This window comes from Oryctolagus cuniculus, chromosome 16 (genome assembly GCF_051225735.1).
Source record: "Oryctolagus cuniculus isolate XC-2025 breed Fujian yellow rabbit chromosome 16, ASM5122573v1, whole genome shotgun sequence".
Lineage (NCBI taxonomy): Eukaryota > Metazoa > Chordata > Mammalia > Lagomorpha > Leporidae > Oryctolagus > Oryctolagus cuniculus.
The window spans coordinates 76,234,037-76,248,259 of NC_142882.1; the positions used below are offsets into that span (position 1 = coordinate 76,234,037).

The window sequence follows — 14,223 nt, forward strand, 5'->3', positions numbered from 1 at the left end:
CATGACAGCATAAACAATAGCCAAAAGGTAAAAGCAATCCATTGACAGATGAACGGATAAACAGAATATTACATAGACATATAATGGAATATTATTCACCCTTAGAAAGGAATGATGATGCCCTGACACAGGCTACAACATTAGTAACTCCTGAGGCCATTATACTAAGTGAATAAGACAGACATAAAAGGAAGAATATGGTACGATTTCACTTAGACACCTAGTAGTATCGACAAGTCAAGTTCATAGAAGAGTGGTTGCCAAGGCTGGAGGAAGAGTAGATGCAGAATTGTTGTTTAATGCGTACAGAGTTTCAGCTTGGAGATGGATGGTGGTGATAGTGGCACAACAGTGTGACTGCATGTAGTGCCACTGAACCGGACACATAAAATGGTTAGAATGGTAAATTTTATTTATGTGCATTACCACAATAAAGAAGATGCCTGTGAAGAAAAAAAAATGTGTAAACACCGAGAGCAAAACAAAGAGGCATTCCCAAGAAACAAGTGGCATGTGGGCAGCCAGCCTCCAATGCAGGCTCTGCCGTTTCCTAGCTGGGTGCCTCCTTTTTCTCTCCTGTAAACTGGGCAACGCTGAGGATCAAAAGCAATGATGTATGTGCAGCTCTTTTGCATTTAGTGGCTACTCTGTAAATATTCCTCTTCAGTTAAAAAGGAACCTTTGTACTCCACAGACTTAAATTGCAGATCTATCAATGTGCATCTTTCATGCCGAACAGAGTAACTTTGAAGAAGAGTAGGGGCAGCTGTCAGGGAGGAAAGAAAGGCCAGGCCCATGCAGGACAGGTACCCCCTTGCTCAGGCAAAGACAGAACCAGGAAATGCAGAAGTTAGCATGAGGCTGCCTTGGACGGACAGCCACCCCTCCTGCACTAAAATGGGACTTCCAGTTCTCGGAGGGCAGACGATTCATGTCTCTCAGATGAGTTCAGCAGGAGAGAGATGTTCAAAGAAGAAGAAGGGCCCTGCCGTGTGGCAGAGTGGATTAAGCTGAAGCTTGCCACTGTGACATAGACCTAGACGGAGTTCCAAGCTCCTGGCTTCCGCCTGGCTGAGCCCCAGGCTCTTGTAGCCATTTGGTAAATGAACCAACGGATTGAAGATATCTCTCTGTCTCTTTCTCTCTCTCCCCCTCTATCTCTGTCACTCTGCCTTCTGAATGAATTAAATAAAATTTTTTTTTGAAGTTAGAATAAGACAACATCATGTTCAAAAGCTATCATCACAGGACCAGTGTTGTGGCACAAGAAGTTAAGATATGACACTGGTATCCCATCAAGTTCCTGCTGCCCCACTTCTAATCCAGCTCCCTACAATGTACCTGGGAGAGCAGTGAAAGATGGTCCAAGTGCTTGGGCCCCTGCACCCACACGGGACATTTGGATGGAGCTCTGGCTGCTGGCTTTGGCCTGGCCCAGCCCTGTTGGGCAGTGAACCAGTAAATAGAAGATCTCTCTGTCTCTGCCTAACTCTGCATTTCAAATAAATAAATAAATAAATATTAAAGCAAGCAAACAAAGAAAAGCTATTTCCATCCCTGGTTAAAGAAGAAACTTGGAAGTATAACTAGTGAGTGTATGGTTATAAAGATTTAGAAAACCATCATAAATGTGAAAAAAGCACTTGGATATTTTCATAACTTCTAAACATTGTCATTTTCCTGGCTTACGTGAAAATGAGTTTTCTGTCATAAAGGATATTAAAACAAAAAATATGTATATACTAATGGAAAAATACTTCTGAAAATCAAAATAAGTGACCAAACCTCATTTTTTTTAAAGATGTCTGCATAGAGCAGACGCAGCAGTGCAGAGGAAGACGCGTGGATTCAGGTGTTATTAATCACATCTGCACCACACACACACACACACACACACACACCCAGCAATATATCTTTTAAAGCTGTAGGAGCCTCAGTGACTGCGGTGGAGCCAGGACCAGAAGCCAGGGCTCCTAATTCTGAGTTCAGCCCACATCCCACTTTCTACAGTGCTACCCAGCGGGTCACAGATCAGTCTTCAAAGAACCCTCGCCAACCCCACAGCCGACGTTGGCACAGCACAGTCACCAGAAAGCCGTTTGGCTTCTTACTGTGGTCCTCAGACGCCACCCCATCCAAACCAAACCTCACTCACTGATTTCAACCAATTCACAGTCCGCACCACCCCTTCCAGCAAGGAACCACATTCCACTTGGCCTTGGGGCCTGCTGGCTAGCTGCCCCCCACCCAAATCCCTGCAGTTCAGACAAGGGGCTTCCAGCAGCCTTGCTTGCATTTGGGGGGGGGGGACATTGTGGAGCAACACCCCTGTGGGCTTCATTCATGGAAAACAATCATTTACACTTGTATAAAATGCAAAGCTTTAGGGAGGCCCTTGGGTCATTTGGCATTTTTGTTTTATGTGAAAATATTATTTCTAGTTTGTAATGGAAAGTTCAAAAACATTGTCCCTTATCATTAAAAGCTTTCAGGAGTGTGTGATCTGGGTCTTTATAGGTATGTACCCCATAAAGTGCCCCAGGAATTACAAAGAAATACCTTCAATATCTGGCGTTGCTGCAGGAAAGGTCTCCAGTTTACAGCCGAATGGGTCCTCCAGATAAACACTTTTAAGTCCTCGGAATCTGAAGTCAGTTTTAACAAGCTTTTAAGAGGGATTGGGAGTAGGTGTTATCTGTTATGTTGTGAGGACAGGAGTCCACGGAAAGAACACACAGTTGCACCCATTCAAGATTTTTTTTCTTCCCCACAGTCTGTGCTAGACTCTCCCTGGAAGTCGGATGACGCAGGTTCTGGCCCTCAGCCGTCTTACAGTCCAGGCGGCTACACAGGGTCGAGTGGCATCCTCCAATTCTGCAAAATTCATGTCCACCCGGAACCTTAGAATGGGCCTTTCCTTGTCCTTTACTTTACGAGGCCATACAGGGTGCGGGCGAAATTTAAATCCAACCCTGAGTGTTATAAAAACGGAGGAGCGAACACTCAGGCACAGATAGACACAGGCAGGAAGGCCAGGTGAAGATGGGGACAGGGGCTGGGATGCAGGGAGCGCCAGGGTTGCCTGGCAACAACTGGAAGCAGGAAGCACTTCCTAGAGCTGTGAGGGGTCGTGGCGCCACCCACAACACCTTCACTGGGGGCTTCAGCCTCCAGAACTGTTGGAACAGAGACTTCTGTCGCCCATTACTCCCTTGGGGTCCTTTATTGCAGCAGCCCTAGGAAATCCCTAGGAGGGTGCTGCAGCAAGTTCCCGCAAGATCGAATTCATAGGCAAGTTTGTTTTGCTGCAAAAAAAAACCAAATTGTTGAAATCCATGCATACAAGGACTCATCAGAATGTCCATGGGAAATGTGTGTTGCTGAAAAGCTATGCATGTATTTCACAATATTTTTGGCACCCAAATTAACTTATCTTTCAATTCCATCTTTCTACAAACTTTCAGAAGAGCCCCTGCAATAGGCCCTATTTGCAAACGGTCTGGTTGCATTGGTCTGAGGGCACCTTAGAAAAGCTCCCCTGTGTGATGGGGATGTTTGAGAAGCATCACCTGGGAACTGATCAGAAATGAAAATTCTGAGGCCCCACACAGACTTCCCAGATGAAGAACTCGCAAGGGGACCCCGCACTTTGCAGTTTAAGAAGCTTCCCTGGTGACTGTGATGCCTCGATGACCCAGAACCATTGCTCGGGTTGACAGGGTGAACAGGAGCCACAGAGCAATGGCAGATACCCAGCAAACAGGAATGGAGTGAAACAGGAAGCTAGAACGTTCTAGAAAGTAAGGGAAGGGTTTTCCTGTGTTCTCCTGGGCTGCGCCGAACAGTGCCTCTGAAAACCCCAACACCACACTTGGCGTTGCTCACAGGTAAGCATCCAAACATCCATCAGCCAAGTGCAATTTTTGGAGACAAACTGTTTTCAAATTTGCAACAGTTTGTCCCTATTAGGGCGGATGGCCACCATGACCCACCTACCAGGAGGCAAAGAGGGCAATTCGAACACTTGAGATCAAAAACTTCATTGAAGCCAGCTCTGTCCTTCAATTATTAGATAGCTGGCTCACTTTGCCACTTCCCTGACCACAGCTCAAAGAACAGAACAGGCCAATAAATTTCATTTTGGTGTGGAATTCTGTTCTTTGCCATAATCAAGCTATGTGAGACTACAGTAAACCGCTAAGGATGGGGGTAACTGGAAATTGTGTGTCGAGATTAAATGCTCTGCTGAAATCCACATGGCTAGCACTTGATAGAAAAGAAAATATCAGCTGTTTTCGGCTTTGCTGAGATGAATGGTTTAAGAATCCAATTTAAATATTTTTATTTGTTTGCTTGCTTTCCATCTTTCGGCCTCAAACAAAAAAGCTTCCCTTGGCCACACTGACAAGACGCTTTTTCAAGTTGCTCTTATTGTAGCCACATACCAGTGTTCAGCCCAAGCCTCCCTTCTGTCTTTATGGCCCTGGTCATGCATTTAAGCTTAGACTACAATTTCCACAAAGTACTAAGGCAAAAAGCATTCGTTTTTTCTTCTAACTCTTTCTCTCACTTGATGAGGGTTTAGAAACTATCCTTACCAGAAAAGAATTAACTTCTCAGTTCTGACCAGCCCTGGCAAAATGATTAAGTAGAGGGAGTTTGAGGTCCCCTTTCTTTTTGGGGTGCTCACCCCAGGTATCCAATGCCCTGGAGAGGACCCGTGATTGCTCAGGGAGCACCCCCTGAATGCAGGGATCCTTCAACCTGGAAGTTTTCCTTTTTCTCTCTTGCCCTAGAGCACAGCATTTTTGTGAATTAAGACTGTTTTCCCTTCGTGTTGATGGGTTAATAGTAATTTATTGAGATTACACTTACCAGAAAGTAAAGTAATATTTTAATACGTATTAAGTGCACATATCTTTTTGCAAGAGAAAATGTTGGTAACAAAAACTGTCAGCTCTTCCAGCCGTGTCCGCCCCGTCCAGGCGTAGCCTCGGGGTATCCGCCTGACTTGTTGCAGAGCTGCCACCAGGAGGAGGTGGCCCACTGATATCAAAACTAACTTCAGTGAGTGTCTAAAAAATCGCAGGTTCTCTTTCTTTTGTTTTCTTTTTAGTTGACATGTCGTAATTGTACATATTTATGAAGTACAAGGTCATGTCTGAGTACATGTGTGTGTTGTGTAATAACAGGGTGAGTGGCACATCATCTGAGTCATATCATTTCTTTGTGGTGATAACATCCAAAATGCTGTCTTCTACCTATCTTGACGTACACAAGACATCATTATTATCTCAAGTCACCCTACCGTGCCATAGTGCACCAGCATTTCCTCTTTCTGTCTAACTGTAAGTTTGTACCTGTTTACCAACCTTCCCCCACCTCCTCGCTTCTCTCTGCAGCCTCCAATACTCATTATCCTACCTCTACTTCTATACAATCAACTTTTTGAGACTCCATAAATAAGTTGGTCGTGCAGTGTTTGTCTTTCTCTTTGTGGCAAATTTCACTTAACACATGTCCCCCACACTCATCCATGTTTTTGAAAACAACAGAATTTCATCCCCTTTTTATGAGTGAATAAATTCTACTGTGTCTATAAACCACATTTGCTTTATTCACCCATCAGCTGCTGGACACTTAGGCTGGTTCCATACCTCGGCTATTGTAATTGGTGCCATAAACATGGGCGTGTAGATATCTCTTTGACAGACAGATTTCATTCCAAAAAAACATGCAGGTTCTTGCGTTTCATCTCAGACCTTCTGAATCAGTCTCTATAGCTGATACAATGCAGATTGAGAATCTCTGTTGTCATAGAAACTGCTCCAGATGCAGTCCCCGGGCCTGGTTTTTAATCTCTTCGCTGGCATACACCATGTGGTCCTCTTGCTTGAGACTTAGTTCTTCGCTGTCAAATGCACATACCTCTTGCCCTGCCTGCCTCCCAGGGCAGTCCTGAGGCCCTAATGGGTTAAAGTATCCAAGCTGCCCTGCACACTGCAAGGCAGGCACTAGGGTGAGGGGAACAGGTGAATGGAACACTCACTGGGGGCACAGATCAAGGGGGTGCCAAATACCCTGTAACCAAGATAAATAACATTCCAGAAACATGAAAATCGACGCAAAAATTTGGCAATGAACAAAGCAATGAAATTTCCAATAAAGACAGCATCAGTATTACTAGTTTCTGTTTGTTGTCCTCATTGGCATCCTTACTGATTTGGATATAAAATTTTGATGTTTTGTTCATCATGGACTTTCTGCACTCATTGTGATTTTTTAAAAGTATTTTCCTCAAAATTTGGGGGATTGATTCCTTTATTACTAAAAGGCACTCTCTTAACTTGTGTAACCTGAGGCCCATCATGCACAGACCTCACCCATCTCACCCAGCCCAGCCCTTTACGCTGGGTGGGTTTTGCACCTGTAGGCTGTCATCTACACCTGGCTAGCGCTCATCTAGCTCCAGAATTTTCTCATCTAGTTTCAAGCACTTGTCAGAAGGCCCTGCTGGCGTGCTCGTGAAAGTCCAACTGTTGAACGGTGGGAACACAGTGTCAGGATCATAAGGCAGCCCTAGGCCTACACACAGTGCTTTCCAGGGGCCAGGGGACTCTTCAGCACGATGTCTGGTATGAGAACTGGTTGAACTCATGTAACTAGGAAAGCCGTGCGTGGTTTAGGGAGAGTCCCTCCAGCAGCGACACGCCCAGTCCAGAAAGTTTGGATTTGCAAGTTGCTTCATCCATACCTTGCCTGAGTCTGCTCTTATGCACCAAGGGCTGGCTTCAGTCCCCTTGAGTGGAGGCAAGAATAAGGACACGGGCTTGGAGTGCCAATGGCCGGGAGCAGAATGATGGCTAAGGGCCTGCAGGCGATGACTGAGCAATCAGAGCCCTGCTCTCCATGCTGCTACTGCCTCCCACATAGAGCACACAGGGCAGACTGTGGCCCTGCCGCTCTGAGTGCACCCGATCAAGTCTGAGCTCAGAAGCTAAGTAGGGACAGGCCTGGTTGGTGTGTGGATGGGAGAAGACACGGGGCAGCTGGAGCAGGCTGCCTGCCTCTTCCCTAACTGTTAGGCCTGGGGTAAAGCCTGCAGTTTCTCCTGGAGGACCCTGTGTGTGTGCAGCGTTTGCTGTACGGGAAGGAAAGGAAGAAGTCCCTTGGAAAGCCCAGCTCAGTGGCCCATGGCCCATGGAACCATGAGTACAAGCAGCTGACCTTGGTAGGACAGCAAACAAACTTGGAGACATCCAACTCCAGACGTCCAACTCAGAGAACATGGACCTTCCAGCCAGCAGATGAGAGCCCCACAAGGAAAGACAGGTGGAAACAAAATTAACTCTTGTTTCCGTAATACCAGTTATTCAAACGAGAGACCAATGATGGTATGACGTTCACAATTGTGACCTTGATATGTGATAGTTTCCTTTCTTTCAGTGCTTCCCTGCTCTATGTATAATATTTAGGGTAAAATGTTATGCAATTTATCACTATCTAAAAAAAACTTGGTGGGTGTGGTGAACTGTATAATGTCCCCCCCACACACTCAAAAAAAAAAAAAGTCCACATCCTACTCCCTGGAAATTGTGAACATGTTGCCTTACATGGGAAAAGGGATTTTGCCCGTATGATTAAGTCAGAAATGGCAAGATGGGAAGGGTAGCTTGGTTTAGCCAGGTGTGCCCAATGCAATCACAAGCGTCTCCATGAGAGGGAGGCAGGAGGGTGAGAGAGAGTAAAAAGAGCTGTAAAGATACCCCAAGGCAGGAGGCTGGAGAGAGGAGAGAGGGAAACTGAAGAGGGCAAGAAAAAAATTCTCTCCAGAACACTTGAGAAGAAACCCAGCCTGGCTGACACCTCATCTCCCCCACGGTAAGACAGCAAGTTTACCTTGTTGCAGGCTGCTCTGTTTGAGATACTTGTTAGGAACAGAAAGTTACAACGATGAGTAAGGGGTTGACATGGGTCATTCTTTTTGTTACATACGTTAACAAGCAGTGATCTTGTCTTGCAGGTTGTTTGGTGGCAAATGTTCAAAGCTATCAAAGTACATATTTTGCTGTGTATTTGGAGAACCTCAAAGTGTGTTTGAGTTGAACTTGGCACAGTGCATGGGCCTGACCCTTTGGCAGTACCCAGATCAGTGCTATATACAGTGAGACGCTTAAGACGCACATGCTTTCCGTCTTAATAGGAATAACAGCTGACTGTGGCTTATGGTATTCCCATTTCTGACAGAGTGAGACAGTTTAGGAAGTTGGATTCCAGATATTTGAGTCATAAGATCTAATGTTTATGGCTTCATCTCAAGAAAAGAGACATGGGCAAGGTCATAGAACAAAGAGATTTAGAGGAACAGGTTTCTCTATGGTAATGAGGGTTTTTTTTTAGGCACCCAGTAATGCCAATGAAATTGGGTAATTGGGTCACTTGCGAGAGCTGGAATTTGGGGGCAATCTCTGGTGGAGAGTAGTTCCTTGGCAATGCCGTATTGACCTGGGATCTGCCTATGTTTGGGCTGCTTCTGTTTGTGATGGTGGAGGCACGGGCTTGTTCATGGTTCTCACTGACATCCGAGTCAACAAGGTGCATATAGACGCAGATGGTTCAAATCAATAAAGCCACAGCTGTGAGCCTCCTTGGCAAGTATTTGCTGACTTAGCATTTTACGTTACGGCCTCTGGCTCTCTTCCCAAGTTTGCACGAATAGAAACTGCTTCGCCTTTGCAGCTAGGGAGGGCTTGCAGTCTTATACGCGCGCCTCTGAGAGAGAACCTCAGCCCAGGCGAAGCTGAAGTCAGCGTGGTGTGGCTGACACTGAAAACAAGCCAAGGCATAGGATTTTTTGCGATACCCTTCTGGGCACGGACCACAGGCTGGAGAATGTACTTGGTGGCTAAGGACATGGCTTCAGGATCCAGACTGCCAGCCTTTGCATCCCACGCCATTGCATATTAGCTGTGCTTTCTTGGGCAATTTCCTCAATATTTACATCTGAGTTTGCTCATCTCTGAAATAAGGATAATTGGACCTTCCTCCTAGGGCTGCTGTGAAGAGGAAATAGGTTAATCACATGAAGTGTATCCAAAAGGAGCCTGGCCTCTATTTTTCATGTATCGTCCCGAGACCCCTACTCTTACCACGACTCCATTTATCTCCCCCTGTCCTCGTGGCCAGCGCTGTGCAGACAGCCCTGCTGCCATTTGGGTGACTTCTACAATCTGGTCCCAGCAGAAAGAACTTGTTAGCCACATATTCGTAGTAAGGATGGAAAAGCCTGGTCATATGGTGCCCAGGTCTATTGAAGCAGTCATGTCAATACCCAGTATTTCTGGCTCTGTCTTCTAGACACACAGAATGTACTTCTTGGCCCTGTGTGTGTCCCAGTGGCTCATGACGTGCACTGACCAATGAGTTATTATGAGAAATACTTAATTGTTAAGGATATTCTACTGCTATTCCCCTTGCTACCATGACTGACAATATACCAGTAAGTAGCTTTTCCATCATCTTGGTCCCAGGGTGAAAACAACTAGGGAAGTCCCTAGCTGATACAAGATGGACATGAAAGGTGCATGAGACATGGACCTTTGTTGATTTAACCCTTGGGGTTTGATAGTTTGTCGTTACTGCAGCACAGCATTGCCTATCCTGATACTATTCTCTTTGAATGACCTCACAGCAGCAAAGTTTCTCCACTCCTGCAACTGTGTCAACAGAAGTGTTGCTATTGGAACTGCATATGGACAGCAGAAGGCTTTGGAAAGGTTTATGTCTCTAAAGTCAGTGACTAGCCGGCGCCGCAGCTCACTAGGCTAATCCTTCGCTTTGCGGCGCCGGCACACCAGGTTCTAGTCCCTATCGGGGCGCCAGATTCTGTCCTGGTTGCCCCTCTCCCAGGCCAGCTCTCTGCTGTGGCCAGGGAGTGTAGTGGAGGATGGCCCAAGTGCTTGGGTCCTGCACCCCACGGGAGACCAGGAGAAGTACCTGGCTCTTGCCTTCGGATCAGCACGGTGCACCGGCCACAGCGCACCGGCCGCAGTGGCCATTGGAGGGTGAACCAACGGCAAAGGAAGACCTTTCTCTCTGTCTCTCTCTCTCACTGTCCACTCTGTCAAAAAACAAATAAACAAACAAACAAAAAAACCAAAAAACAAAATAAAGTCAGTGACTAAATCTCTCTACGCTTTGGTTTTCTCTTTGTTGAAGGTAGGAGTAAATAGGACCTTCCTCATGGGGTAATTGATGAAATGAAAATATCAAGTGAATATTCAAGTGAAATTTCAAAGGAAATAATGAGTACAAAGCATTTATTTTAGACCATGACACCCTTAGTAAATGGTAGCTCCTCTTACTAACACAAGGGAATTTGACAAACCAAGGCTTTCTCCTAGGCAGTACTAAGGTCGTCTTATCTCCCAAGGACCCAACTTTGTGCTCAAGATTAGTGGATAACTTGGCTGAACAGGTTAATCCATTCCAGCAGCCTATTAATTCTTCTGGCCTAGAGTTCAGCTGTCAGTCAAATCTTTACTGAGAACAAAGCCAGGCTGGTTATTCACAAGCAAGCCCTCATAAGGACAGGAACTCTGTCAGATCCCTTCGAATTTCTCTTGCTGCAGCTAAAACTGCACCTTGGATAGACTTGGGGTTTTTATTTACTTGGTTGCTTTGACTGCTGACCGGTTTTGATTGCTGCTGTACTCACCATCAGATGGCTGTGATCCTACAAAGCTGATGTGAACTTGTGTGACTGGGCAACAGGTGTCCTCACAGTGTTTAAGGAATGCAGTTCTGTAAGGCAGATGGACATCCAGTGAGACTTCCTACCTAGGAAGTCATCCAAGAGCTCTTTCCACAGGCAACTTTATCAACAAAGCGATTTAAAAATCCATATACAAGGTGTATTCTCGTTTATGAAAACAAGAAATAGAAAAGAACCAGGTTGGAGGTGAGTATTTGGAGTAGTGCTTAAGAGGCCTGCATCCTATTTTGGAGTGCCCTAGTTGAAGTCCTGACTCTACTCCCAATTCTAGCTTTCCACTAATGCACAGCCTGGGAGGGAGTGCATGATAAATGAAGTACTTGTGGGTGACCTAGATTGAGTACCTGGTTTCTAGCTTCACCCAGACCCAGCCCTGGCTATTGTGGGCATTTGGGGAATGAACCAGAGGATGGGAGATCTGTCTCTGTCTCTCTACCTTCTGAATAAGTAACATAATTATATAAGAATTTTCAAAAATACAGGGCTGGCATTGCTGACAAGCAGGTTAAGCCGCTGCCTGCATTGCTGACATCTCATGAGAGTGATGGTTCAAGTCCTAGCAGCTCCACTTCTGATCCAGCTCCCTGCTAATGTGCCTGGGAAGGCAGCAGAAGATGTCTATCCTGATACCTTGCCACTCACTCTGAAGGCCTGGGTGGAGTTCTTGGCTCCTGACTTCAACCTGGCCCAACTCTGGCAGTTGTGTCCATTTGGGGAGTAAACCAAGAGATTGAAGATCTCGGGCCGGCACCATGGCTCATGCAGTTAATCCTCCGCCTGAGGCGCCGGCATCCCATATAGGCGCTGGGTTCTAGTCCCAGTTGCTCCTCTTCCAGTCCAGCTCTCCTCTGTGGCCTAGGAGGGTAGTGGAGGATGGCCCAAGTACTTGGGCCCCTGCACCCACGTGGGAGACCAGGAGGAAGCACCTGGCTCCTGGCTTCGGATCGGTGCAGCGTGCCATTTGGGGGGTGAACCAACGGAAGGAAGACCTTTCTCTCTGTTTCTCTCTCACTGTCTATAACTCTACCTGTCCAAAAAAAAAAGAGATTGAAGATCTCTGTCTCTCCTCTCTCTGTAACTGTCTTACAAATGGATAAATCTTTAAAGGAACAAACTGGATGGAAATATTTCAAAATGTTAGTAGTTTTTCCTGGAGAACATGATTATGAATGACATATGCAATGTGTTCCATAGACCTAGGCAAGAGATATTTTAAAGAGCCCCACATACCACAACCACATACAAATTCATTTAAGATCCCTGCTGAATCATGGTCTTTTTTACTTTTTACTTGCTGACCTCTTTATTAGTGGAATATTAAGCCTTTGACAATAATGTAAATTAAAAATATGTTGTCTAAAAAATTTTTTTAAAGGTGAAAGGAAATGGGAGGGAGAGAAAGACGAAGAAGAAAAGTATTATTACATTCTTAGAATTGTATCTGTGAACTATATAAATTCTGTTCTCTTTATATTAGAAAAAGAAAAGGAGAAGCAACACATGAGCGCCTCTGTCACTTGAATCCGATGCTCGGAGCTGGCCCAGCTCAGTCCTGAACACTTGGTGTCCACTCTCGCGGGCCACTGTTCAAGCCCAGGGGAGTGCACCTGCACGTCTCCCGCCACACACACACCTGAAAAGGAAGCGAGCCTGATGTGCGGGTGGAGGAGGACTGGGAGCTAGGACAGCAGTGCTTTGGGAAGCCACAGGCCCTGAGGGGAAGAGTGCTTGGTCACATCTCATCACACCTAAAATCCTTCCTCCTCCTTCTCTTCTTCCCTGTTCCCTGGTTCCACACTACTCAGGACAATATTCAGAAAAGTCATATATGACGATTCGGGAACACTTGCAATATTGGTCTCTCTTTTTACTCTTAAATTTGCCTATCTGTGTCATACATGTATCATGCTACCAGTCCTTGGCATTGGTAACTGGATGGATGCAGAACGCTTACCATGTGAATAGTATTATGCTTATGAAAATTAATAAGATGAAAATGCCATTATAATAAATACAATTTTGGCATTTATTATAGTTTATATTTTAACTTTTAAAGTTAAAAGACAAATTTGAACATTTAAAAGAACTTTCAAAAGAAAAATCACTTTCATATTTTCTATTTTATGTTCTCATAAAATACATTATAATTATATTCAAGGCATACAAAATTTAAATTTCTAAAGCCTTCAGGCCATTGCTCATAGTTGAAGACAAACTGTGTAAACATCTTTATTATAACAACAAAATTAGTGATTTTGCTGAAATAAAGAGAAGAACAATTAATTGGGAACCCATACAAGTTATGTAAATCTTTATGTAAATCCATATAAGTTATGTAAATCTCTTATTAGTCATTCAACTATTTGGCAGAAGAGCCAAGTGTGTGCAATGGCAAGTTTAGTAGACTTGATAACTGACCAGCCTTCCCATACACAGAAGTCACAGTTTCACACCTGTCCTCTGGTTTTGTCATTAGGAGGTTACGTCTGTCAAGGCAGGAGGATAGAATATATTTGCTACACCAGTGAAGAACTGAAGTTGCATGACAGCATCACCCTGAATGGTTCCCCGGGGTCTATTTGGCCATGGGCTGTCCATCCTGTCTTCTGTGCCAGGCAACACAGAGGTGAAAGCCAGGGTGGACTAGCCACAGGTGGGAGTGTCCCTGACCTCATGGCAGAACTGGAGGACGTGACTGACCACCCACAGCACCCTGGACTCACCACAGCAGTGCCTGCCCCATGGTGCCAAGCCACAGTTACGCAATGCCTTGGGAAGCAGTCCCACAGGGAGAGGGCCAATTACATCCCCAGCCTGGCATCTTAAGAGAGAGGAGCAGAAAGATGCAGGGGTGTGGGACAGTGAGCGTTAGAAGAACGTCTCTGTGAAGAGTGTCCTTCAGCCCCTCAGCCCCCACACTCAGATATGTGGAAGACAAAAGTGCTTGAACTTGACAGGCAGCTGAGAGCACTGATTGTCTCGGGAACGGCGATTCTTTGGAAATGATCAGGTGCAAACACTGTCAAATGGCCCCCTTTGCATTGCACTGCAATCTCCAGCCACGAAGGCTGCCGGGGCCAGCAGGGGAAAAGCTCCCAGCCGTCCCCCAAAACACCAGGCTTCGGCTGGCTGAGGGCTCCCTGGACTACGTAATCACAGAGGCCTCAGGAGCCCAGCTCTGGGATGTATTTGTGCAGGGAATCTCTCGCCATGGTACTCAGATCAAGAAGCAGCAGGTGGAAGATGCTCTGTGGTCATGACAGGGAGGCTGCTAAGCAGGGAAGCCCCTGGGGGAGTTATCTGGGTTTCTCTGGCTTTTTAACAGCCACCCTCTTCTTAGGGCTTAGCTGGGAAGCAGGCTCACCCTTGAGGCCAGGGCTGGGGCTCTGGATCTGCATCTTCTTCATGGACCTGCTGTTGGGAAGTATTTCCCTTGGAAAAACTGTAAA

The 14,223-nt window shown here is 45.8% G+C and overlaps 1 long non-coding RNA gene across 5 annotated transcripts in view; it reads left to right on the plus strand.

Moving 5' to 3' along the window:
- The first annotated feature begins 7,667 nt into the window (after positions 1-7,667).
- LOC149121834 (uncharacterized) overlaps positions 7,668-14,223 on the plus strand; it is a 48,248-nt gene continuing 41,692 nt past the window's right edge. For all 5 annotated transcript variants that reach the window (XR_016222780.1, XR_016222778.1, XR_016222777.1 and 2 more), the window contains exon 1: positions 7,668-7,881. This is a non-coding gene — a long non-coding RNA (uncharacterized LOC149121834). The remainder of the gene's footprint in view (positions 7,882-14,223) is intronic.